This window comes from Oryx dammah, unplaced genomic scaffold (assembly GCF_014754425.2).
Source record: "Oryx dammah isolate SB20612 unplaced genomic scaffold, SCBI_Odam_1.1 HiC_scaffold_21, whole genome shotgun sequence".
Lineage (NCBI taxonomy): Eukaryota > Metazoa > Chordata > Mammalia > Artiodactyla > Bovidae > Oryx > Oryx dammah.
Genome location: NW_024070205.1, coordinates 43,870,182 through 43,897,295, shown reverse-complemented (window position 1 = coordinate 43,897,295; position 27,114 = coordinate 43,870,182).

The following is a 27,114-nucleotide window of genomic DNA, read 5'->3' as shown; positions in this document are numbered from 1 at the left end:
GAGCACCTGGTTCTCACTGACACTTGCTGGAAAATCGCAGACTCCATCTGGTTTTCCAGTCCTTGGTCCACAAGGAGTCTTTCTGTTTTCCTTCCTCCAGATCTCAAGGTACACAGGCCATCACTCAGCATGTATGAGCCCCTCGTCAATGCCCCAAAGGATTTCAGTGCTGGACAGGGCTAGGAATGGACGAGCCAGGAGGGAGGAGACTGAAATGCAGCATCCGACCCACCAGCTGTGATGCTGTGCAAGACCCCTCTCTCCCTTGCTCTCCCTTTCTGCAAAGGCTTGGTGGTCATCTCCCACAGCAAAAGTGACTTTGACTCTCTGACTCCCTGGCCTTGATACCATCTCAGCCCAGAGACAGAAGGCCAACACAGTGCCCTTTTTCAGGGAGACTGACCTTGCCTCTGAGGCCTCTTGCTCCCCATCTCACTCCCCTCTCTTCTGAGCTAGTCTCCAGGCCAGGGCCAGGACCCCTAGTGGCCCAATGCTTCCCTTAACACACTGTTGTTTTTGAGCTGATTATTAAGTGATTGATTCTTGCAAACCAAAACCTCGGCTTTGAAGCCCACTATTTCTGCTTTAAGTTTCAAGAATTTCTAAGGCTCTGATTTCTTGCCTCAAAAAAATGAACATAATTATACCTGCTTTTACAGGGAAATTATTACAAGAATTGTTGTTTAGTTGCTAAGCCGTGTCTGACTCTTTTGCAACCCCGTGGACTATGGCCCACCAGGCTCCTCTGTCCATGGAATTTCCCAGACAGGAATACTGGAGTGGGTTGCCATTTCCTCCTACAGGGGAATCTTCCCAACCCAGGCATAGAATCTATGTCTCCTTCATTATAAGGATGAAGTGAGCCCATTTTGGAACACAAAGGCCAAGAATTTGATTCTCTGCTGCCTGTACTTTGGGAAGTCCCTCCCCAATATAACCACCTTACTGAATGAAGGGAAGGTAAATCCAGGCATAGTAAGGAACTGCAAAGGGGAAAAATGCTCAGGTATTTTATTCTACATCTTACCACTACCATATTGTATTATAACATTTTAAAATATAATAATATATCATATATATAGTTATTGTAATATCACATATGCTGTGCTTAGTCACTCCATCGTGTCCGACTCTTTGTGACCCCCCCCCCTGGACTGTAGCCCACCAGGCACCTCTGTCCATGGGGATCCTCCAGGCAAGAATACTGGAATGAGTTGCCATTCCCTCCTTCAAGGGATCTTCCCAACCCAGGGATTGAACCTAGGTTTCCAGCATTGCGGGTGGATTCTTTACTGTCTGAGCCACCAGGGAAGACCAAGAATACTGGAATGAGTAACTTATCCCTTCTCCAGGGGATTTTCCTGACTCAGGAATTGAACCAGAGTCTCCTGCATTGCAGGCAGATTCTTTACCAGCTGAGCTACCAGGGATGCCCTTAATATCACATATTATATATTATACTTCTCTGTCATTCATGAATGGAAGAATGTTTCCAACCCTGTTTTTCCTGCTAGACCAGACATCCTTAAAGAGAACAAAACCCTCCTTTAACAGAGTTACATACTTCCCCCAGAAACACACACAGCTCTCTCCTTCACTTCATTCAGGTTTCTGTCAAAATGTCACTCATCATGCCTCTCAAACAGCACAACCCACACTCATCACCCTCTTTCTCTCATACTCCTTTTTTTTCTTCATTGCTCTTATCACCTGACATGCATTACACATGTGTTTTTTTCTTATGTGTATCTACCCCACACACCTAAAATGTAAGCTCTGTGAAGGCATGGACTTTGCTCAGTGTCTTACCTCAATGACTAGAATATTTCTAGTATTCTCATAGGTTGTTATAAAATATGGAATATAGTTCTCTGTGCCAAACAGCAGGTTCTTGTTGGTCATCTGTTTTATACATATTAGCCTGGAAAATCCCATAGACGGAGGAGCTTGGTGGGCTGCAGTCCATGGGGTCACAAAGAGTCGGACACGACCGAGCAACTTCCCTTTCACTTTTCATTTTTCACTTTTAGGCATTGGAGAAGGAAATGGCAACCCACTCCAGTGTTCTTGCCTGGAGAATCCCAGGGACGGGGGAGCCTGGTGGGCTGCCGTCTATGGGGTCACACAGAGTCGGACACGACTGAAGTGACTTAGCAGGCAGGCAGGCAGTGTGTATATCCCACAGAGTCTGGAGAGGAAGCTTCCTGGAGTTCATCTTCTGCCTTCCTTCAGGAACCAAAGCCCATGCTCTTCCTTTGTGTGTCTGCTACACCCACAGACTCAGGACAGTTCTCGAAACTCTGCTCTCCCCAGACCGGCTTCCTCAGAGCTGTGTGCCCTTCCAGGAGGGCCCTGTGTTTCCCCCATTGCCTGCTATGGCCACTTGGTAGGGTCACCCTAGAGCCACGTTTCTCTACTCTGCATCCCAGAATCACATGGAAAGAAAGGGCTGATGGGGAGGGACTGTGGACATGCAGGAAGGCAGCACTTCACCTCCTTCAGGTCTTGCCATCTGCATGTTGGTCCAGAGCTGGAGGAAGTAAAGCCACTACCACCCGGGACAGCCAATCACCTGCCAAGAGGCAGTGCCTGCTCGCCCTCCCTCTGCTACTACTGCACTTCTTTCCTCTTCTGTTCACCCACTACTAGCACCCCTTTTTGCTGGGAACCAGCGTGAGGAACTCCGCCCATGGCAAAGGTCACGAGGAAAGAGGCTTGGCATACGCAAAGGCATGATCAAGCCTCAGGAAACCCCCTGTTTCCAAGCATTAACCCCAAAACCAGAGTCTGTTTTATGCTCTCCCCCATAACCGTTTCTCTCGGAGAAGGAGTAAACGTGCAGCTCCAAGGCAATAAAAATTCTTGGGCGTGACAAGAGTGTTTCAGCTTACGGACTCCTCTGAAAGTTATCTAGCCCACCTGTATAGGTTTGTCCAGCCACATGTGATTGTTTACAGCCTCCCAATCTGAGAGGCATGAGATGTTTTAGACATACTACAGGCAAATTCTTTTGGGGAGTTAGAAATTATTAGTATACTGGGTTGGTTAGGAATTATATTGGTGAAGGGTTTTTCATTTGTTGTGTCAATAATTGCTGCTAATTCTCTCCCCTGGGTGGGACAAGGGTGTCTCAGGTCAAACCTCTCTGCTGACAGACTAGCTTGTGTGTGACAGGATTATCCATACTCCTCACATGATTGTTTACTACCTCTCAACCATAAACAGCACAGAGAGTTTTGGAGCATTTTGAGAGTCTTAATTAGCATAGGGCTTTTTCTTCTTGTTGAGTCAATGATTGCCGCCAGGCCTCCATATCCTTAGGCACCTGGGAATATATTAATCAATGTATTTGGAATATAGAAAAGGAAATATAGTAGTTTTTGATGTTAGCAATACTAGACTTTTTGAGTTAATGGATTTTCTCTTTTGTACTAGATCACTGTGCTTTGTTATAAACCACTGTGTCCTTGCTATGTAAAAATGTAACTTTATCACTATCTTAAGACTAAATAGATCTTAAGGGGAGCATTGGTGATAGGATTTTCATTTGTTGGGCTGATGTTTGCTGCTAAACCTCCATGTTCCCTGCCCTTATAATGAATATAACTAACATATAGGAAAAATAAGTATTAACCTTTAAGCATATAGGAGAAATAAGCATTAACCTTTAAGATTAATCATGTTAACCTTGGGTTAAATAAATTTCTTTCTTGATTGTAACTCACTACACCCTCACCCTATAGGAATGTAACTTTATTTGGAGGATGGTGCCTGGTTTAAGAAAAAACACCCTTGGAAAAAATAAGTTTTTTTGGTTATCACAAAGAAAGGATCATAAAATGTCAGCAGGTCTCATGGCCAGAAGATGATGTAATATTCCTAAGACCTTTTTTTTATACATTTATGTGAAGCACCTGATTTTGATAAAGGTCAGGACTGCTGACCCCCACGTGACTCTGTATTCATCCCTATGTGTAACAAAAGGTATATAAGCAAACCCAAAAATAAAGAAATTGGATCAGTTTCTGGAAAGACTGATTCCCTCATGTCGTTCTTTTCTGCTCCCCGTTTTTCTGGCTGAATTCCCATCTGGAGTGTGGGTGCCCTCCAACTCTACTTACTTGCCCCGGTTTTCAAGCCCACGCGAGGAGCCCAAGGAGGGGCACCTTCCGATATTAAAGTGGCACCCGTGGCCCAACGTAGATGGTGCAAATTCCTTGTCTTGGAATTTTATTGGTGTCCCACGTAAACCAAGTTATTCAGCCCTTTTTCTCTCCTACTATTTTCTGACCGAATTCCCATCTGGTACATGGGTACCCACCAAGCCTATTAATTTTGCCTGGGCTTCTAAGATCAGACCGGGGGGACCTCAGTGCCTCCTCTCCTTCAGGAGAATGGGAAGACGCCTGCGGCCTACGTAGGTGGTGATTGGTATCCCATGTGAACCAAGTTATTCAGCCTCTTTTTCTCTGCTAATCTTCTAATCCCTCTCTATCTGTAAGTAAGTTATTTCCAAAGACGCTGACGCCGTCCCCCCACCTTCGAATCACCCTGGATCCACCGGGGCTGGACCCCAGCACCTTTTCACTAGGTGTGCATCACCTCCCCAGAATGACCTTCTCACATCTCAACCTGGCCAACTTTTGCTCGTTTTCAGGACTCCACACAGATGTGGCATCCCCTAGACACCCGTGGCATCCCCTAGACACCCATTCCCTCCTCAATCTGGGTTAGTCCTCCACCTTCCCAGGATCCCCTGTGTTTTGCTCCATCAGTATTTATTACTCAGCACTCTAGTGGCTCAGATGGTAAAGAATCTGCCTGCAATGTGAGAGATCTGGGTTCGATCCCTGGGTTGGGAAGATCCCCTGGAGGTGGGCATGGCAACCCACTCCAGTATTCTTGCCTGGGGAATCCCATAGACAGAGGAGCCTGGTGGGCTACAGTCCATGGAGTTGCAAGGAGTTGGACATGACTGAGCGACTAAGCACAGTCCACTGTGATTTAATCTACCTCCTCTCATTTGAGCAAGCCTACTGAAAACAAAAGTTCTATCCTAATTTGTTTGTACCTTCTATCCCTCACCCAGAGTCAGACACACCGTGAAAGAGTGAAATTTTTGCTCACTCATACATTCATTCTATAAATATTAAAGCAAATTTTCTGGCCAGAATGAAATGCAAGCATTCCTGAGAGACCAGTATGAAGGCCTGAGGCTGGCCTTGGGGACACCATGAAAAAGAGCTGTGGAGCTCACAGCAGAGCCCAGGAGGCACAAGTGAGACCGGTCCCAGGGGTGTGTGCTGGGGAAGCAGGAATGGAGCAGAGATGGGCCACTGCTACCGGGGTGGGGAGGGTGAACAGCAGGGCAGACAGGGAGGGTTTCTGGGATCTGCTCTGAGTGGGGCTTGATAGGAAAGTGAACAAAATAGGGAGAGAGCAGGAATGTGTCCAGCAGGGGAAAAGGCCAGCAAGTATAAACTTGGAGCAAGGGGTGTCCAGGAGTGGCCAATGGTGTGCCAGAAGAGGATAGCTCTGCTAAAGGGGGCTGAGGCCAAACTGGAACCTGTAGAGCTCCCCTGTGAGTCTAGAAGGCAGCTCACAAAGGATGGAGAAACACATTCAGTGTATACAGAGGCTTCCCTGGTGGCTCGGTGGTAAAGAATCCACCTACCAATGCAGGAGACATGGGTTGGATCCTTGATCCAGGAAGATCCCACCAGCTTCAAAGACAGAGACCGTATTCCACAACTACTGAGCCTGTGCTCTAGAGCCTGGGAGCCGTTAACTACTGAGCCCAGGCCACAGCTACTAAAGCCCATGCATCCTAGAGCTAGTTCTCTGAAATAAGAGAAGCCGCCACAAGGACAGGCCTATACACTGCAACTAGAGAGTAGCCCCTGCTCACCGCAACTAGAAGAAAGCTCACACAGCAACAAAGACCCAGCACAGCCAAAAATAAATAAGTAAAATTATTTTTTAAAATTCAGATACAGCCTCTAGAATAAGAGCCCAATAGAATTCCCTGCCCTAGAAGGTGAGAACAGAATGGCTGGGCACCCCTTCTCACAGCGGGTATCCTAGCCTTAAGGAATACAACCCTCTGGATTAGATACCTGGAATCCAGAGAAAGGAAGGCAAGAATTGGGGTTGTTTTCTGGCTCATCCAGACCAACAAGCAAGGAGAGCCTTCCTGAGTTCCTGCCTCAGGTGCTGGTAACCTACTGAGACAGGGTTGCTGGGGAGCTTTGTCCTGGAAAGGAGGGCTTCTCGATGGGGGCCCTCTCCCCGAGGTGCGGTCCTGTCCCATGGGGCTTATGGAACACATCCTGCCAGCAGCAGGTGCATGGGACAGCCAGATGCAGTGCTCTTGTCAGCTATGACACTTCCTGGGCCTCCAAAGAACCCAGCCCACACCCAGCGCAGGTGGCCTCTGGGTTCTCTGGTAAAAGGAGAAAGGGCCCCTGGTTTTCCTTCCAGCTGTTCTGGACCTCCTCATGAAAGACTCCAAAATGCCAGGCCTACTGCAACCCTGAGTGGGAAGTGAATGCAGGCATATGGCAGACATAAGACTATTTCCTAATAATAAGTATCAATAATAGCCAACACACAGTGAGTGCCTACTCTGGGCCAGAGTGTACTTATACATGTAAGTGTAAGTGCTTCTATACCAGCTTGTTGGTTTATATTGAACAAACAAGACCAGCTTTGATTTTCACTCTCAGCCAAGGCACTGTGCATCTGACACTCAGGTGAAATCCCACCTTCTGGGCCTCTGTGTGTGAGGAACACCTGGAGAAAGCCTCCACTGCCATAGTTTTAAGGTCCTGCACCTTTAAGATGTGTTCACTGCTTTCTTATCAAGTCCTGGGCTTCCCTGGTGGTCTAGTGGTTAAGAATCCACCTGCCAATGCAGGGGTAAATGGGCTCAATCCCCTGTCCAGGAAGATCCCACATGCCTTAGAGCAAATAAGCCCATGCACCACAACAATTGAGTCTGTGCTCTAGAGCCCAGGAGCCACAACTACTGAGCCTATGTGTCACAATTACTGAAGCCCACGTGCCTAGAGCCCGTGCTCAGCAACAAGAGAAGTCACCTCAATGAGCAGCCTGCACACTGCACCTAGAGAGTGGCCCCACTTCACCGCAACTAGAGAAAGCCCGCACACGGCCATGAAGACCCAGCAATGCCAAAAATAAATAAATAAATCTTAAAAAAAAACACAAAAGCCCACTAACACAATATTTTAAATAAACTATCGTCCAATACATTAAGAAACAATATATCTTAAGTCTGAAAAACAACCATTCAAAATCCTCCTGGCAGATAAAACGAGCTCTGGGGGTCTTGTGGAGAAGCAGAGGGGTTGGCAGGGGAGCGGGGGGGTGGGGGGTGGAGGGGGGGATTCAACTGTCCACATCTGATTCTCAGACGCTCATCAGATCACCAGGAAGATGGAGCAGGTGTGCACAAGGGCGCCCTGCCCCGCCCCACCCCACTCTGCACTGAGGGATCCTTGGTCTACTTCCTCCTAGAATTTCCTGTGCCATAATTCTGCACCCTCCCCCACAACCCCATGCCCTACAACTATACATGTCCTCCTAGTCCAGTCTCAGTCTGTCTCTGGCCTCCCTGAGCTGTCCTCTCTGATCAGAACTCTGCTCTCTGTGACCTGGAGCTCCCTGGCCTCTAGCACCACTTTGGAAGCGGCTGGGTGGGGGCCCGGAGTAGCATGGCTAGAAGCAAGGGGGAGAGGAACTAAAACACGGAAAGAAGAAAGAGACAAAAATGACACAGAAGAGCAGCAGACAGAAGGAAAGCGAAGAGGAAGAGGAAAATGCCTGGGCAGTGGAAAGAGGAAGAGGATCGTGAGCTGAGGAGGCCTAGTGCCCTGCTGGGTGCTGAGGCTAGGACCAGAAGGCAAAGGTGGGATGGAGAAAGATGGTTGTCAAGAAGAGACAATTCCAAGTATCTATTCTTATCCTGGCCTGCTGCTGCTGCTGCTAAGTCGCTTCAGTTGTGTCCGACTCTGTGCGACCCTATAGACGGCAGCCCACCAGGCTTCCCCTTCCCTGGGATTCTCCAGGCAAGAACACTGGAGTGGGTTGCCATTTCCTTCTCCAATGCGTGAAAATAAAAAGTGAAACTGAAGTTGCTCAGTCGTGTCCGACTCTTCGCGATCCCATGGATATCCTGGCCTAGTGGGTCTCAAATTTTTGGCGTGAATAAAAATCACTTGGGATGTTTGTTAAACCATAGATTCCTATTCCAGAGTTCTGATTCCTTATACCTGGGTGGCATCCTGGAACTCTGTTTTGTTGGTTTTCTGTTTTAACAAGCGGCCTAGTGGCTTCTAGCAAAGATGTTGGGAAATGCTGACCCTTTTTGTTAGGAGGGCACCTTGTGGCACAGCAGACTCGGACGCAGCTCCCCTCAGATCTGACGTTTTACATGTTTGGCTTTGGAACTCACCTGCCTTGGATAGTGCCTGCAAATGCTGAGCTCCAGCAGGGGCGGATTCTACAGGAATCTGTGAGGCCCGCAAGTGCTCCCCAAGTGACAGGATTCCCATCTGTGCTGTGGAAGGTTAAGTGAGACAACCTTCAAGGACCCTTTCTCCTGGAAAATGCTTCTACTTTCCTGAAATGTGATGCCCATCTGGGTGTAGCTAGGAAAGGAAAGGAAGTGTTAGTCACTCAAAAGGAAAGAATTAGTCACTCATTCATGTCTGAGTCTGTGACCCCATGGACTGTAGCCCACCAGGCTCTGCATCTGTGGAATTCTCCAGGCAAGAATATTGCAGTGTGTTGCCATTTTCTCCTCCAGGGGATCTTCATCATCCAGGGATCAAGCCTGGGTCTCCCACATTGCAGGTAGATTCCTTATCATCTGAGCCACCAGGGGTCTAGCTAGATGGTCTGTATTCAGAGACTAAAAACATGCACCCAATTCCTTCCTTCTCAGTCATACATGTTAGATGGTAGAGGTGTTTTGCCTGTTTAAAGACACATTTTAAGAACTAATTTTGTGCTTTTTGACCTCCTTGAAAGTTGATGCCAAATGTTAAATTCTGTGTGTAATATTTTACCCACACCTTTCCATTTGAATATCTCTAATTCCTCACAAAAAATGTTATTTTTGCTTTAAAGTGTATATAAAATACAAAAGTCAAGATCAAGGTGTAAGGAGGTTTGGTTTCTTCTAAAGTCTCCCTCCTCGCCTTGCAGATCGCCACCTCTGGAAGGCCACCTTCACGTGGCCTTTCCTCTGTGCTGCACCCCTGGTATTCTCCTGCAAGTCCAAATCTCATCTCATAAGAACACCAGTCAGACTGGATTATGTGGGTTCTTGCTAAGTCACTTCAGTTGCGTTCAACCCTTTTTGCAACCCTATGGACTGTAGCCTGCCAGGCTCTGTTGTCCATGGGATTCTCCAAGCAAGAATACTGGAGTGGGCTGCCATGCCCTCCTCTGGAGGAATCTTCCCAACCCAGGGATCAAACTTGGGTCTCTTATGTCTCCTGTACTGGCAGGTGGGTTCTTTACCACTAGCACCACCAGGGAAACCCCCAGACTAGATTAGGGCCCCCCCAAAGGCCTTATGTTTATTTAATCACTTCTTTAAAAGCCCCATCTCCAAATAGAGTTGCATTCCAAATACTTCCAAATAAAGGGCTTCAATGTATGAATTCTGAGGGGATAAAATTCAACCCCAAACATTCCAATCACCTCAATCACAAAAGCTTAAAGTAGGTTGGACACCTGACCCAAAGGCAGACAACACATAGGTTAGCCAGCAGGCCATCAAGTGGCTTGATATGAAAACTCTGTCCAGTGACGAATAATGGTGATTACATAGAAAAATCTTATTCCTTCTAGAGAACTTGGAATGGACAATATAAAAAAGAAGGTTGAACACAGGAAGATGTGCTGAACTGTCGATGGTATAATATACATCCCCAGGCTTGGCCCTTCCATTTGTCCCATGCCCTGGTGCTCAGCACAATGTTTGAGATAAACTTATTCAGTCTAGCTTTGGAATAAGATTGCTTCTCCCAACAACTTTTTTCTTCAGGCCTCATCTCCTGAGCACCTCATTTCTTGCTTCTAGTTTAAAGAGCTCCCACAGCTACCTTCAAAAATGGCTTTTATTTGCAGGCACTGAGGAGACCAAGAGTAACTGGAGAAACAATGCTTAATGTTCTCTAGTGAGATGAAAGCTCCAGTTGACATTCAAGTTATTCTTGCTGTGGTACAACCTCAAACTTAGAGCAAAAATAAGATAAAATCATCTGATTATGCACTCATATTCTATCAGGAATTCAGGAATTCAGAAGCAGGGAGCTTATCTCCATGCAGCAGTGTCTGGACTCTCAGCAGGGAAGACTTAAACAATCAGAATCTTCTGAAGATTCACTCACATGTCTTGCAGCTGATGCTGGCTGTTTGCTGGGACCTCAGCTGGGTTACTTGGCTGGAATAGCTATCCTGGCTTCTCCGTGTGGCTTCTTGGGCTTCATTGCAAAGTGACTGGGTTTTAAGAATAAGATCCCAAGAGAACAAGGCAGCACACTATATCACCATGTGTGATCTAGCCTCATTTCCTCTGTGGTCATAAGTCTGCCCAAATTCAAGGAAAGGGCACCTTGGGACTTCTCTGCAGGTCCAGTAGCTAGAACTCTGCACTTCCCATGCAGGTGGCATGAGTTGAATTCCTGATCAGGTAACTAAGATCCCACATGCTGTACATCATGACCAAAAAAAAAAAAAAAAAGGAACATAGACCCTGCCACAATAGAAGAAATGTCAAGATCACATTGCAGGAAGACAAATATTGTTGTGGTCATTGTTGGAAAATACAGTCCTCACAGCACATCTTCAGGCCACAGTGCTTTACATCCTTTCCACCTGCAAAATATACTAAAACCCTCTCCCAAGACCACCATGTCCCAGCCCGTCATGCCACTGGCTCAAGTCATTTCAGTCAGATCCAGGGGTGTATGAATTCCTCAGGTGCAGCAATTTAGGCTCTACTTCTCCAGTCTAAATACCAGAAAATTCACTTGAGCCCCTACACAATCAATATACAATTGATTGGGGCACAATGTGGACACAACTGTTCAAAAAGGGAGAAAACAGGAGGCACATAGCAATTGCAGGTCTGTGAGCTGTCCTCAACACCGGCTGGGCACGGGGGGCCAGTTTTTGATGAGAGTTCAGCTCTGCTGCTTTGTTCTCTGGCACTTAGCTCTTCTCTCGGGTTCTTGGTTCTGCCCTGTGAGTCACCATGCCTTTGCTATAAGAATGGCCTGAGTTGGCAGCTGAGTAGTTTTCTCAACCTGCTCCCTGTCTGTAGTGGTTGAGAGGTCCAAAGGTTGCCTTTCATTTCATTCTGTTTCTGTCACTTTCAATCCAAGCTGATACAATTCTTTTTAAAACTCTGTGAACTTTTGGGAATCAATTTACAACTTACTCCATTAAACAAAAAGCCACAGCCACAAATCCCTTGCAGATAGGCCTTTCTCAACCTTCAGCTCCCCATGAAGCTGCCATGGGGCAACACCCTTATGACTCTTTTAAGCCATGTTGTTAAACAGAGAAAATCGCAAGATTCTAAGAACTTCTCTGCAGTGAGGGTTCTTGGAAGAGGAGTGAGGTGGGGAAGTTGAGCCCATGTTTTCATTCAAAGTCAAAAACTACAAGGAGGGCTGGAAGCGGTACTCCTGTGGGCAGAAGGCAAAGTCAAACCCTCTTTGAAGGAAAGTTTCACCAAGTGAGACCATAGGACTCTCTTATCCTTACACTCAAGTAGATTAATGAAGATGACCAAGCACACAAGAAGGCATGCCACTAGTGAGGAAATATGTAGACACCCATGAATTGCAATTGGAATGGTCATATGAAGAAAACAGTATTGTTATGAATAAACTATTTATTGAAATATTGTCTCCAATGACAGATGAGTATACAAGAATACACCAGCCATGAACAATTTTGAACTATCACTCCACAAGTTGTTTATTTATTAAAAACAGGAAAAAATATCTCTAAATGGAGAAATGTGATGGATACCAAGTTTACAGCCTTGAAAATGGAGCTGCCTGACCTCTTATGCCTCCTGATACAATTATTGAGAAAGATACAATCTTTCATATACATTACTCCTGCCCACTCCTCAAATTTCTGAATCTAAGCACAAGGGAAAAATAGGTAAATCCAAATTGAGGGATATTTTACAAAGCAACTGGCTTGAATTCTTCAAAATTACCAAGATGGTAAGAGAAGTTTTAAATCCAGAAACTGATCTAGATTAAAACAAACAAATAACCCAGGACAACTAATAGAATGAATGATTCTTGATTCTATCCTGGATTGAAAAAATAATAAAAACATTTTTCTTCCAGTTTTATTAAGATAAAATTGACATATGGCATTATATAAATTTAAGGTATATAGCATAATGATTTGACTTACATACACGATGAAATGATTATCACAGTAACCATGGTCAACATTCATCAGTTCACACAGATACAAAATTAAAGAAATAAATTTTTGTGTGTGTTGAAAACTCAGGATTTACACTCTTAACGAATTACAGCAGTAAGTTATATAATGAAATATAATGAAAGTTGTATATTGCATCCTTAGTACTTTTTTATCTTATAACTTGAAGTTTGTGCCTTTTGACTGCCTTCATCCAATTTCCCTTCCCTCCACACCTCACTTCTGGTAACCACACATATGATCTCTTTTGCTACGAGTTTGTTTGCTTCTGAAACATAACTCACCTACAACACTACGTTAGTTCCTGTTACACAAAATGATGAATTGGTATTTCTGTACATTTCAAAGTGATCACCACAATAAGACTAGCTATGATATGTCATCATACAAAAATACTACATAGTTATTAATTATATTCCCCACACTGTACATTTCATAGCCATGACTCATTTATTTTGCAGTTGGAAGTTTGCGCTTCTTAAGCTCGCTCCCCTTTTTCTTCCCTCCTCCCCACTGCCCTTCCCTCTGGCAGCCACCTGTTCTCTGTATCTAGAACTCTGTTTCTGTTTTGTTTTGTTATGTTTGTTCATTTGTTTTGTTTTTTTTTTATATTCCATATATAAGTGAAATAATACAATATCTATTTTTCTCTGACTTATTTCACTTAGCGTAATAACTCCTAGGTCCAACTATGTTGGCAAAAATGGCAACATAGCTTTTTATGGCTGAGTAATATTCCATTGTGTGTATATATATATATATGTAGATATATCTGGGCTTCCCTGGTGGTTCAAATGGTAAAGAATCTGCTTGCAAAGCAGGAGAACTGGGTTCAGTCCCTGGGTTGGGAAGATCACCTGGAGGAGGGCAGGGCAACCAACTCCTGTATTCTTGCCTGGAGAATCCCCATGGACAGAGGAGCCTGGTGGCCCAGTACATGTGGTCACAAAAAGTCAGACATAACTGAGCGATTAAGCATGTGTAGATATATCCACCACATCTTTACCCATTCTTCATCTGTTGATGGGTACTTAGGTTACTTCCATATCTTGGATATTGTGAATATAAGTGCAATGAACCATAGGGGTTCATGTATCTTTTCTAAATATTGAGACAACTGAGGACATTTCAATTTGGTTCATATATTATATATTATGTTTTCAATATTAGGTTTCCTAAATGTGATACTTTCACTGTTGCTATAAAGGAGAATCTCCTTGTTTTTAGAAGACATATTAAGATATTTAGAATAATAGTAATTGAATTCTCTGTGAAAAACTTTTAAATGGCTTGCCAAAGGAAAAAAAAATATTGTGTAGATATGTATATTTGTGGAAAGAAAAAAATAAAGTAAATGTGGCAAAATGTTAATTAGTAAATCTAGATAAAGGATGAATGGCCATTCATTGTACTATTCCTACAAATTTTCTGTAGGTTTGAATTTTTTTATAAAAGGATTGAGGAAAATATTCATAACTATAAAAAATGAGTAACATGTACCATGTTAATTACTCATATCTACACTCCCCCAAATATGTTAGGGCATCCTTTCTGCCAGCTGAAGCAAAGCTTTTTACTATCCATTTTTGGCAAGGCTCAGCAGGATGAGGTAACTTTCCCAAGGTCACAAAGAAAAGTGTTAAATAAAGTGTCAAATAAGCATAAACCAGAAAACCAAAGATTTGGACACCCTCGAAGTTCCAAAATTGTCCTACTCACATGAAAATATCTCCTTCATCTCTGACTAAATAAGAAAATTCAAATAAAGGATTCTTCTCCTTTCTTTATCATTAACTAATGTGTTCTCTGAAAGTCGCTCAGTTGTGTCTGACTTTTTGTGACCCCATGGTCTGTAACCTGCCAGGCTTTTCTGTCCATGGGATTCTCTAGGCAAGAATACTGGAGTGGGTTGCCATTCCCTTCTCCAGTGGATCCTCCCCAACCCAGGAGTCAAAACTGGGTCTCCTTCACTGCAGGCATATTCATAGATTAAAAGATGAGTTCAGGAAGAGAATATATAAAAATGTATTAATTAAATGAAATGAGGTATGCTAAGATAATGGGATTTAATTTGACATTCTCTGGCATTTCTCTTTTATTCTTTTGATGTTTAGGCAGCAGCAAGAAAAGAGGTTAGCACTGCTATGAATAACCAGCAGCCATCAACCACCCATTTAGGGGATCACCAGAGCAGGACACTGCTCAGATTTCAGTGTCCCTCGGGACACATTTTCCCTTCCTTTACTTATCGCCTGCAGGCATTGATATCATCTCATGGAAACCCCAGCAATCTGACACTGTGCGTCTCTGGTCAGCTCAGCTCCTTTGAACCTGATCTCATGACTATAGCAGGTTTCATTGTGACTTAAAAGCCTAGGGGAGAGTAGACTAGGGAGGTGGCCTCAGTAAGACACTAGGGAGCAAAAAATGTTGAATAGTTCTGTTGAATTTAAAAATAAAAATCTCTGCACAGGCATGGCCTTGAGGTACAGGACTGTTAGATTATTTTATTTTATTCCCCTGCCTCTCTCTCAAGTGAACCAAATGCAATCCCCATTTTGTCTTCCCAGAGTCAGGGCTCAGGTTCGAGCTGTCCTCTTCTTGCTTTTCTTAGTCAGAGTTGATCACCTTCAAGTTCTGCTTTAACAATTCATGGCGTATGTGGGATTTTATGTGTGATACATTACATAGCAGTTTTAGAAAGTCTGTTTTCCAATTAGCCTAAATGGTTTGTTATGGAAGAGATGCCAACTGTCCTAGGGAACAGAGGCTGGTGTATGCTAAGATTGTTTAACTCCGAGGACTTGAAAGAGTTTACCATCGTCAGAATAAAGATATCAATGAACTCCAGAACTATTGGTATTAGAAACACTTCCTCCTCATGGTTCAAGCTACAGGGGAAGAACAAAGAACCTAGAATCAGATAGGCGGCACCTGCACTTGATTATCTCACCAATGAGAAAGAGACGACTCATGGTAACTCAGTTTACGTTTTATTTCTCAGGCCTTCGAGTTCTTGCTCAGTTACCAACTGCCTGGCTCCTGAGATATTGACAAGACGCCTCGCAAAGGAAAACTACATTTCAGGGAGCACAGTGGTACAGTAAATGCTAACAGAGGACCTCAGAAGGTGAAAGGACAGAGCAATCTGACTGATAAGAGAGCATGGGATTTCGTATGGCCAACCTGGGGATGGATTATGCAGAGATGGTAGTTCTCTTTCTGCTTCTGCCTCGGGAAAATTTAGACACAAGATTGACAGAAAGGAATGATATGGTTGGTCTCCTCACCTCTCATGACTTCCATCCCTGCACTGTCATTCCTCTGGTAGCAAAAGAGCTAAAACTAAATCCTAAGTACTGTCCTGAAGGGACTTGAACACTCAGTGAATGGCAGAGTCAAGCTCTGCTTAAGGTCTGCTCTTGCTTCATCAAGTCAGAGTAAGAAGAAGAAAAATATACCAAGGGTTATTGTCTTTATTATTACATCTTAATTCTAAAAATAACTTTATTTGGATCTCCTACGGTATTCCAGGTAGGCCAGGAGATACAGAAATAAATGATGCTCTTCATTTCTGCTCAGAGTAGAATGGAGATGCCTGCATGAAAGCAGGGCAATACATCAATAAAAAAGGAGAGACAGACAATCCAGAAAAGAAAATAGATATAAAGCAGCATCACAGCAAGTATGGGAAGAGGGAGAGTCCATACCCAGGAACTAGAGAAGGAACATTCCCACAGGGGTGGGAGAGAAGGATCTGAGGGTGAATAATTATGCAGTGCACTGTACAGCAAGGTCACCAGTGTTTTAACGGAACCACTTTGAACCATGATGGATTTGACTTCATAGTCTCGGAAGCTTCCAAAGTGGATGGCTGACATTAAGGAAGGAAGAAAGAAGAGATAATTTAGAACCATTAGATTGAGGATTTGTGGGGTGGGGAGGGAGTACTTAATTATAGTTGGAGTTATTGCTTAGTCACTGAGTCATGTCCGAGTCTTTTCAACCCCATGGACTGTAGCCCACCAGGCTCCTCTGTCCATGGGATTTCCCAGGCAAGAATACTGGAGTGGGTTTGCCATTTCCTTCTCCAATGGATCTTCCCTACCCAGAGACAAAACCCGGGACAGGGGGATTCTTTACCACTGTAAAGCCGTGGTTAGAAGTTATCTTAAAATAAGTCATGCTCTCTAAGTATATTCTTCTAAAGCTTGGTGATTATTACTTTGAAGTTAACATTTTTAATAAAAATGCCATTGTGTTTTGAAATACAACTCATTGTTCACATACAGGATAAGGCAATGAGGTTTTTTGTTTTAGTTTTAAGAGGTAAACTTTTTATTTTATGACAATGTATAATTTACAGAGAACTTGGAAAAATAATGCAGAGATCCCCAGATAGCCTATACTGTTTCCTATAATGTTAATATTGTACATTAACCAATGTTGTTACATTACTATTAACTGAAGTCTGTGTTTTATTCAGATTTCCTCTATTTTTATTTAAGGGAGTGAAGTATTTATTCCCAATATAAAAGCATAAGATCAAACCTGGAAAATGAACTAAGAAATACAAACATCTGGGTCAAATGCCTTCTGTCACTAGATTTTCTCATTTAACCACAATTCAGTAAGGCTTCTAAGCCTGAGTTGTGTATTGAGCCTAAACCTAGTTGTGCAGAAGTCCTGCAAATCTGCTGGGCCATCAAGGGTTGTTTTTGCTTGAGGATCACAAAGGCTTTAACCACTGGTCACAATTATGTTAGCTCTAAAGCTGTTTACTATCATTAGAATTAAGGATTCCCCAGGTGGCTCAGGGGTAAAGAATCTGCCTGTCAGTGCAGGAGACACAGGAAACTTGAGTTCAATCCCTGGATAGGGAAGGTCCCTTGGAGAAGGAAATGGCAACCCACTCCAGGATTCTTGCTTGGAGAATCTCACGGACAGAGGAAGCCGGTGGGCTATAGTCCACGGGGTCACAAAAGAGTTGGAAACAACTGAGGGACTGAGCACACAGGCATCACTAGAATTACGGTACCAGTATTGGATAAACTATCAGTGTTAGAAAAATTCCCTCATGTTTCAAGCTATGGAGGAAAAGCAAAGACCTGGAGTAACGTAGGCAGCCCCTGCCCTTGATTATCTCAGCCGTGAGAAAGTCTACTCATGGTAACTCAGTTTATGTATTTTTTCTCACTCCTTTGACATCTTTCTCAGTCCCAGACTGCCAGTTAGCTCAGTAACTACTAGTTCCTTCCAGGCATCCTAAAAGGTCTTTGCTCTTTTTAGTTTAATCATTTTAGTTCAGTTTGAACATCAGCCAATGTCTGCCAACAACAAAAAATTTAACAGAAGTACAAAATAAAATAAACTCCCTGATGAGAGAAAATTCTTCTGTTTTCTTCCTCATATTTTCTAAATATCAGAAGATCTCTTTTAAAAGTAGAATATTGAGTGTTCAGTGAACGATTAGGGCCCAGCAAATTCCATCTCTGGCATCTGCACAACCATAGTTAGTTGTTGGTATCTAGTCAGGAGTTCATCTACTACTGAGCAGATTAGATTTTAAAAGTTGTTAATAAGTCCATTTGTACATAAGTCTATAGTGAGGGTACCTAGTAACCATTGTGCATACAGTGGAGCTCAACTTCCTGGGTTCAAATCCCAACTCTGCTATTTGTTACCTGCAACCTGGCGATACAAACTCTCTGTGCCTCAGTTTTTTTCATGTTTAAGATGGAGGGGAGGGAATGATAATATCTCCTTGATGTGAGAATTAAATTCATTCATTCATGTACCTGAGACAAAAAGTATTCAAAAATCATCAATACTATTAGTAACCTATACAAACTTAAATTTCTCCAGAGAACTGTAGATATTGATGGCTTCAGTTCCAACTCTTTTAGACCTCTTAAAAAGATGCTATTTTATCTTTATGTTCACTGCATATAAAATTTATAAGAGACTAGGTCTTCAACAACTATGGACATTTTCATAAATTTCTCTAAGTTAGGATACTTGTGTCTGAACAATGCAAGTATCCTTTTCATAAAATTCATGGCTATAATATCAAAGTGGTATTTGGATACTACAGGTTTTTAGCTCACTCTTTGTTTTGCTTTGTCTTTCAAAAAAGCAAAACCCAGCAAATGCAGCTTAAGTCATGACTGACAGCAAAACTATAATAGCTACAGGTGACTGCCAACAGCACCTGTTGGTGGCAGAGCTTATATGCATAGCTTTTTATCCCCTAAATTAATGTTTAAAGGTCATACACAGAGGATGTTCTTTACTAAAATAGATGAAAAATACATATTCATCTAAAAAAATATTTAGACTCTATGTATCAGTGTCCAGAGGAGTTCATGGCATAGATGTACAATAAGTAGCTTTTGTTGAATGAGTGAATGACAGGTACTTTGGTGAATACTCTTTATATATCATCTCTTAAAGCAAGCAAAGAGTAGGATAATTATCTACTCTCTGTAGATAAGGAAGGGTCTTCCCTGGTGGTGCAGTGGTAAAGAATCTGCCTGCAATGAAGAAGACATAGGTTCAATCCCTGTGCTGGAAAGATTCCCTGGAGGAGGAAATGGAAAACCACTCCAGCATTCTTGCCTGGAAAATTCCATGGACAGAGGGGCATAGCAGGCTGTAGTCGATGGGGTTGCAAAAAAGTCGGACATGACTGAGCACAAACACACATAGATAAGGAAACCCAAACTCAGGCTGGTTAGATAATCTAAACACCCAGCTATCCAATTCTCAAAGCTTCCTTCTCCACGACTCCATACAATAGGGTGAAAAGGTAATCATTCATCTGAGGTGTTGTACTGAAAACCCGAGAGATGGACTAAGGTCAGACAGCAAAGGTCACCTGAGCGGAACTCTGAATGATAATTCCAGGAGCCGTCCCCCAGTTCATGAAGGAGAAACACAAGACACCACATCTGAGCCAAAGAGGGAGACCCCGAGTGTGCCAACTAGTCCAAGATGAGATCTGGAAGGACTGATAGGAGAGAGGGGAGCCTGGCAGACTCCCAAGATTCACTTGTAGAGGGACAATTCTTTCCATTGGGTTTGTTTTTTCATTAATTAATGGCTTCTTCATTTTCCTGATAATAATAGAAATAGATTCTCATTTTTTAAATTTCATGCTAGTCAGACATTTTTAAAATGTAAAAATACTCCTTAATCCCACCACATGGATTTAATATTGTGCCATATAACCTTCCAGGTTTTTTTTTCTCTGTGTGATTATATACACTTTTTTTAATGCACAAAGCAGGACCCCTTTTGAAAGCCTGAGGCTGCACCCTACAGACCTGCCCTGTTTGTCATAATAGCACAACGAATGTTGAAACCTGATTTCTGACACTTAGTTTCACTGTTCATTTGTAAAATGAGAAGATCACCATAGTCTATTACTCCTGCTTTTATTTAAAACAAAAGTACCTATATCCTTTGGGCTTTAGGGGATTTAGGGGATGTTTTCTCTTTCAAAATTAAGGTGCACTATTGGCTTCCCTGGTGGTGCAGAGGTTAAAGCGTCTGCCTGCAATGTGGGAGACCTGGCTTCGATGCCTGGGTCGGGAAGATCCCCTGGAGAAGGAAATGGCAACCCACTCCAGTATTCTTGCCTGGAGAATCCCATGGACGGAGGGGCTACAGTCCATGGGTCGCAAAGAGTCGGACACGACTGAGCGACTTCACTTTCACTTTCATTCTTACTACAGTCCTATCCTGCTGATATTGACATAGAAATGATAAAAAAGTGAAGCTAAACAATGACTGCTTATCATTTCAAATTATCTTTTTATATACTCACCTGAAAACAGAAGCCCATGACTTATTAAAGGCATGGGGATAGAGCCCCAGTGTAAAATTTTAGCTGTTGGAGAGCCATCTGGTCTTCATCTCTGAGTATAGGGCTTTATATGGTATTCAGTATAAATCACACCAGTCTCTGGATAAGTAAATTGTGATTTTTTCCCCTTTGTTGCAATAAACATGCTTATTGTTTTTCTCTGGCTGTCCTCTTTAATTACAGTGTTTCGTTGAACCACAAGAGGTGGCCCTTATAAATGTGTTATCATGCCCAGGGGAGGAATGGTAAAGCCAGTCAAGGAAGCCAACCAGCTCTAGCAAGAAGGCAGTTCCAGGAGCAGCACATTGGCCTAAGAGGACAAGAGGTGAGCAACCTGTTGTATATGACATCTGATTTCCAAAAGGTGGAACACTCTCTACATTCAGACTGTTCCATCCACATCCAGCTGACTTGTACCTTTCAGCTGGTGTAAAATAATAATGTAGTGGTAAGCATCAACAGAGCCAAGAAGTACAACAGTAGCAAGTGTGGTCAATATTCAGCAGATGTTGGATATGATGATGGTGATGAACTAATTTTCCTCCTCTTGTTTTCACTGGGTGTCATATGTACCCAGTACTACAGAGAACACAAAGAGAAAGTTCCTGATGTGTACTGAGCATTGTCAAATATTCGGTCAAGTCCTTTACTTACATTGAATGATTTAATCCTGACAACAACTCTACACAAATTCTTAAGCTTTTGTTATCCCCATTTTTCAGATAAGAAAACAGATTTAGATGAAATTTTTCCAGTGTCACAACACCTGAATAGTCCTTTCTCTAGAGAAAAAAAGAAAAGGGTGCATATATATTTGTTGAGTACCTCACTAGCTACGTACTTACCTAACGTAACATATGGCAACCAAATATATTCTCATCTAAACCTTTATGATAGCCAATGTTGGTGAGGGTGTGCAAAGTCATTCTCATACAATAGCTAATAACTATCAAAAACATGTCTATGCTTTTTAACCCAAACAGCTTTGATGATAGGAATATACCTTACATGTTTATTGGAGCAAATGTGTCATGATGAAAGTACCACGAAATCTTTACAATCTCTACATTGTTCATAATATCAAAAGGTGACACCAAAATAAAAGGCTTTTTATATGGAACTAAGGGCTTCCCTGGTGGCTCAGCTGTTAAAAAATCCACCTGCAATGTGGGAGACCTGTGTTCGATCCCTGGGTTAGGAAGACCCCCTGGAGAAAGGAACTGCTACCCACTCCAGTAACCTAGCCTGGAGAATTCCATGGACTGTATAGTCCATTGGAGAAGGAAATGGCAACCCACTCCAGTACTCTTGCCTAGAGAATCCTGTGGACAGGGGAGCCTGGTGGGCTGCTGTCCATGGGGTCACACAGAGTCAGACATGACTGAAGCGACTTAGCATGCATGCATGCATTGAAGAAGAAAATGGCAACCCACTCTAGTATTCTTGCCTGGAGAATCCCAGGGACAGAGGAGCCTGGTTGGCTGCCGTCTATGGGGTCACACAGAGTCAGACATGACTGAAGCAACTTAGCAGCAGCAGCAGTATAGTCCATGGGGTCAAAAAAGAGTCCAACATGACTGAGCAACTTTCACTTTATGAAACTAAGCAAAGTATACTATACAAATAATAAAATACCATATAGCCTTTTAAAAAATGTGGTAGATAGACAAAAGTATCCAAGACATATATTTTGACTGGAATTGCAATCATATATCAGCTCTAAGTTCAAAGAACAGAAAAATCTATATGAACAGACACAACCAAGATTGCCCGTGAAGGAAAATGAAACTTGATTAGTGTCTCAAATTTAAAAATAGAATGATTTTGGCCAGGTGAGGAAAAGAGGAAGGACCAGGGAAGGCTGTTTTATAGTGGAAAGAACCCTGATTTTAGAGTTAAAAATCCTGGTTTTGGAGTGCAAATCATCTCCGGTCTGAATCAGGGTGTCCCAGAGCTTATACATGAAAGTACCAAGATTTGCAGAGAAAAGTTGCATTTCCCAGGAGAATACAAGGTGGCTACTGGGAAGAGAAATTTCTTTGGAAGTCTCAAGTTTCCTACCTTTGACTTTGGCTAATGGACATTATGTTCTTTCACTGAAACTGACAAATTAAGAATGTTGAACCAAATTGAAGAGAGCTGGTACAGCATATCAGATTCAGTGTGCAATTTCTTTTTTCTTTCTTAGAGACATGGTTTCTCAAAGACACAAGCTCCCATAATTATATGGACAAAAATAATGGAAAGTGAAAACTAAGAATTAAGAGTTGTATTAGCAGCTAGTGGAACTTATTTGGCAAAGCTGGTGATTCTTATTTCTTTTTACTTGTTTATACATGTTTTTACAAGGTGACTAATTTTTTAAGAAATGAATGTTGATAGTAGGAGACCTATATACTCCTTAGGAAGGGCCACTAGTTTGCTGGTTTATATTCGGATTCTGTATAAAACATCATTTGAAAAATAAATTCATGCCTCAAAAAGAAAAGGATTAAAAATCACAGCTTTAGGTACCAGTTAATAATCTTTAGGCAAGTTATCTACACCATGAGGAGTTAACAATAGTCATTTATGACTCTGAAAGAGCTTCACACCCCCCTCGCCAGATGTAACAGATTGAAAAGTACATAGTGCAGATTTACAACAACCAATGAACCATTGTTACTAATAAACACAATTTACTGGTAAAGAACTGTCTTAAGTAAACATTCTTACTAAAATGAAAAATAGCCTCATTAAGTCTACATCTAGGAGAGAAGCCTGGGGAAATAGAATGAACAGAGAGCACTGGGAAGAGAACGGGCTCTACAATCAGACAGGTTTGAGTATGACCAGCTATGGGACCTTAGTCCAGTTACATAAACATTCAACACAATTTTTTCAACCACAGGCCATGGAAAACAATAATCACTTCATGGGTCTATTATAAGCATTTTCCTTAATATATACATATATATATATATATAGTGCCTGAGACAGGAATTATGGTACCATTAAAAAAAAAATAGTGGTTACTATTAGACGAGTCACTTAACTTTGAGCCTAGTTTTCTTATTTAGAAAAAGAAATAATGGTTCCTATGGGAGAATAGGTATGAAAAGAATTTCTGAGCTTTACAATTCTCTAAAGATTTAAGTTTAATATCAATAATCAGAAGAAATTATATAAAGACATGAGGCATTAACTAATATATGGATTATATAAAACTGTATGACTTCTATCTCTGAAAATATGGTAAACTAAATAGCATATAAACTTTCCCAACAAAAACCCTTAAAATTGCTGGATTAGATATGGCAGGCCTCTCAAATGTATGGCTGAACTTGCATGGAAATAAGGGAATTCCCCAGGGAGTGTTCAAGATAAGAGTGTTCTGAGGATAACTTTCATTCTCTTTACCCATGGAAAAACATGAGAATAGGACACAGTTTCTTGAAACTCACAAGGTTTATAATATAAATATAATATATAAATTATAAAGGAATGAATCTAAGACCTCTGCATAAAATCAGGAACATTGAAATATCCTCAGTGAAAGGGAACAAAGAAAATATCTGCCCATCGACTAAGGGTGCATAGAATAGTACTTGATATATTCTCTAGGACTCTTTGGAAAAAAGTGTCCTCTGAAAATTCACAACCCCAACCTGCCCTCATGTGGATTAGAGGTTCATGTTTACACTATCTGTATAGTCTCAGAAACCCCAAGAGAAGAAAGGAACATAAGATGACCCTAGGGTATGAACAAAATAAAATTTTAGCAATTGCCAAAATAAATCATTCTGGAGGGGCAGATATACAACACAGCTTTCACAGGCAATCTATAGACAAAGCCAAGTTGAACATGAGTTCAAAAGTAAAAACTATAAACAGCATGAGTGACTAAGCCACCATGAGCAAGAGTCAGCAAAAACAAAAAGAGCTCAGTCCGATTCCTAAGAATTCAGATAATGCAATTATTGGTTAAATTATAAAAATGTGTTTATAAATTAATAAATTAAGGATGTTAAACATTTAAAACATGAAAAAATAAGATAGTGATCAAGAAGTAAGCAATTTTGGAAAAATTTAACTCTTAGAAGGGAAAAATGGTATGATTAAATATTTTTTTAATTTTTAAAAGTTTTCAAATTAATTAATTTATTTTAATTAGAGGATAATTACTTTACAATATTGTGATAGTTTTTGCCATACATTAACATGAATCAGCCACAGGTATACCTGTGTCCCCCATCTTGAACCCCTTCCCACCTCCCTCCCCATCCCATCCCTCAGGGTTGTCCCTGTGCACCAGCTCTGAATGCCCCATTTCATGTATCAAACTTGGATTGGTGATCTATTTCACATATGGTAATATACATGTTTTAATGCTATTTTCCAAAATCATCCCACCTCACCTTCTCCCACAGAGTCCAAAAGTCTGTTTTTTATATCTGTGTCTCTTTTGCTGTCTCTCATGTAGGGTCATCATTACCATTTTTCTAAATTCCATACATATGCATTGATATGCTGTATTGATGTTTTTCTTTCTGACTTCATTCTGTATAATAGGCTTCAGTTTTATCCACCTCATGGCAAATAGATGAGGAAACAATGGAAACAATGAGAGACTTTATTTTGGAGGGGCTCTAAAATCACTGCAGATGGTGATTGCAGCCATGAAATTAAAAGATGCTTACTCCTTGGAAGGAAAGTTACGACCAGCCTAGACAGCATATTAAAAAGCAGAGACGTTACTTTGTCAACAAAGTTCCATCTAGTCAAGGCTATGGTTTTTCCAGTAGTCATGTATGGATGTGAGAGTTGGACTATAAGGAAAGCTGAGCACTGAAGAATTGATGCTTTGGAACTGTGGTGTTAGAGAAGACTCTTGAGAGTCCCTTGGACTGCAAGGAGATTCAACCAGTCCATCCTAAAGGAGATCAGCCCTGGGTGTTCATTGGAAGGACTGATGTTGAAGCTGAAACTCCAATACTTTGACCATCTGATGCAAAGAGCTGACTCATTTGAGAAGACCCTGATGCTGGGAAAGATTGAAGGCAGGAGGAGAAGGGGACGACAGAGGATGAGACGGTTGGATGGCATCTCAATGGACATGAGTTTGGGTGGACTCCGAGAGTCGGTGATGGACAGGGAGGCCTGGCATGCTGCGGTTCATGGGGTTGCAAAGAGTTGGACGCGACTGAGCAACTGAACTGAACTGAACTTAGCCACCTCATTAGAACTGACTCAAATGTGTTCTTTCTAATAACTGAGTAATATTCCACTGTGTATATGTACCACAGTTTTCTTATCCATTTGTCCTCCAATGGACATCTAGGTTGGTTCCATGTCCTAGCTATTGTAAATAGTGCTGTGATGAATACTGGGGTACACATGTCTCTTTCAATTGTGGTTTCCTCCGTGTGTATGCCCAGCAGTGGGATTGCTGTGTCATATGGGAGTTCTATTTCCAGTTTTTTAAGGAATTTCCACAGTGTTCTTCATAGTGGCTGTACTAGTTTGCCTTCCCACCAACAGTGTAAGAGGGTTCCCTTTTTTCCACACCCTCTCCAGAATTTATTGTTTGTAGACTTTTTGATAGCAACCATTCTGACTGGTGTGAAATGATACCTCATTGTGGTTTTGATTTACATTTCTCTGATAATGAATGATGTTGAGCATCTTTCCATGTGTTTGTTAGCCATCTGTATGTCTTCTTCAGAGAAATGTCCATTTAGTTCATTGGCCCATTTTTTGATTGGGTCATTTATTTTTCTGAAATTGAGCTGCATGAGCTGCTTGTATATTTTGGAGATTAATTCTTTGTCAATTGCTTCATTTGCTATTATTTTCTCCCATTCTGAAGGCTATCTTTTCACCTTGCTTATAGTTTCCTTCACTGTGCAAAAGCTTTTAAGTTTAATTAGATCCCATTTGTTAATTTTTGCTTTTATTTCCATTATTCTGCAAGGTGGGTCATAGAGGATTCTGCTGCGATTTATGTCGGAGAGTGTTTTCCTCTAGGAGTTTTATAGTTTCTGGTCTTACATTTAGATCTTTAATCCATTTTGAGTTTGTTTTGTGTATGGTGTTAGAAAGTGTTCTAGTTTCATTCTTTTACAGGTGGCTGACCAGTTTTCGCAGCACCACTTGTTAAAGAGATTGTCTTTTCTCCATTGTATATTCTGCCTCCATTGTCAAAGATAAGGTGTCCATAGGTGTGTGGGTTTATCTGTCAGTACCATATTGTCTTGACAAGTGTAGCTTTGTAGTATAGTCTGAAGTCAGGCATGTTTATTCCTCCAGTTCCATCCTTCTTTCTCAAGATTGCTTTGGCTATTTGAGGTTTTTTTTGTATTCATACAAATATCCATACAGGTTGTGAAATTATTTGTTCTAGTGCTGTGAAAAATACCATTGGTAGTTTGATAGGGATTGCATTGAATCTAAAGTTTGCTTTGGGTAGTATACTCATTTTCACTATATTGATTCTTCTGATCCATGAACTTGGTATATTTCTCCATCTATTTGTGTCATTTTTTATTGCTTTCATCAGTGTTTTATAGTTTTCTATATATAGGTCTTTTGTTTCATTAGGTAGATTTATTCCTATGTATTTTATTCTTTTCATCACAATGGTGAATGGAATTGCTTCCTTAAATTCTCTTTCTGTTTTTTCATTGTTAGTGTATAGGAATGCAAGGGATTTCTGTGTATTAATTTTATATCCTGAAATTTTACTATATTCATTGATTAGC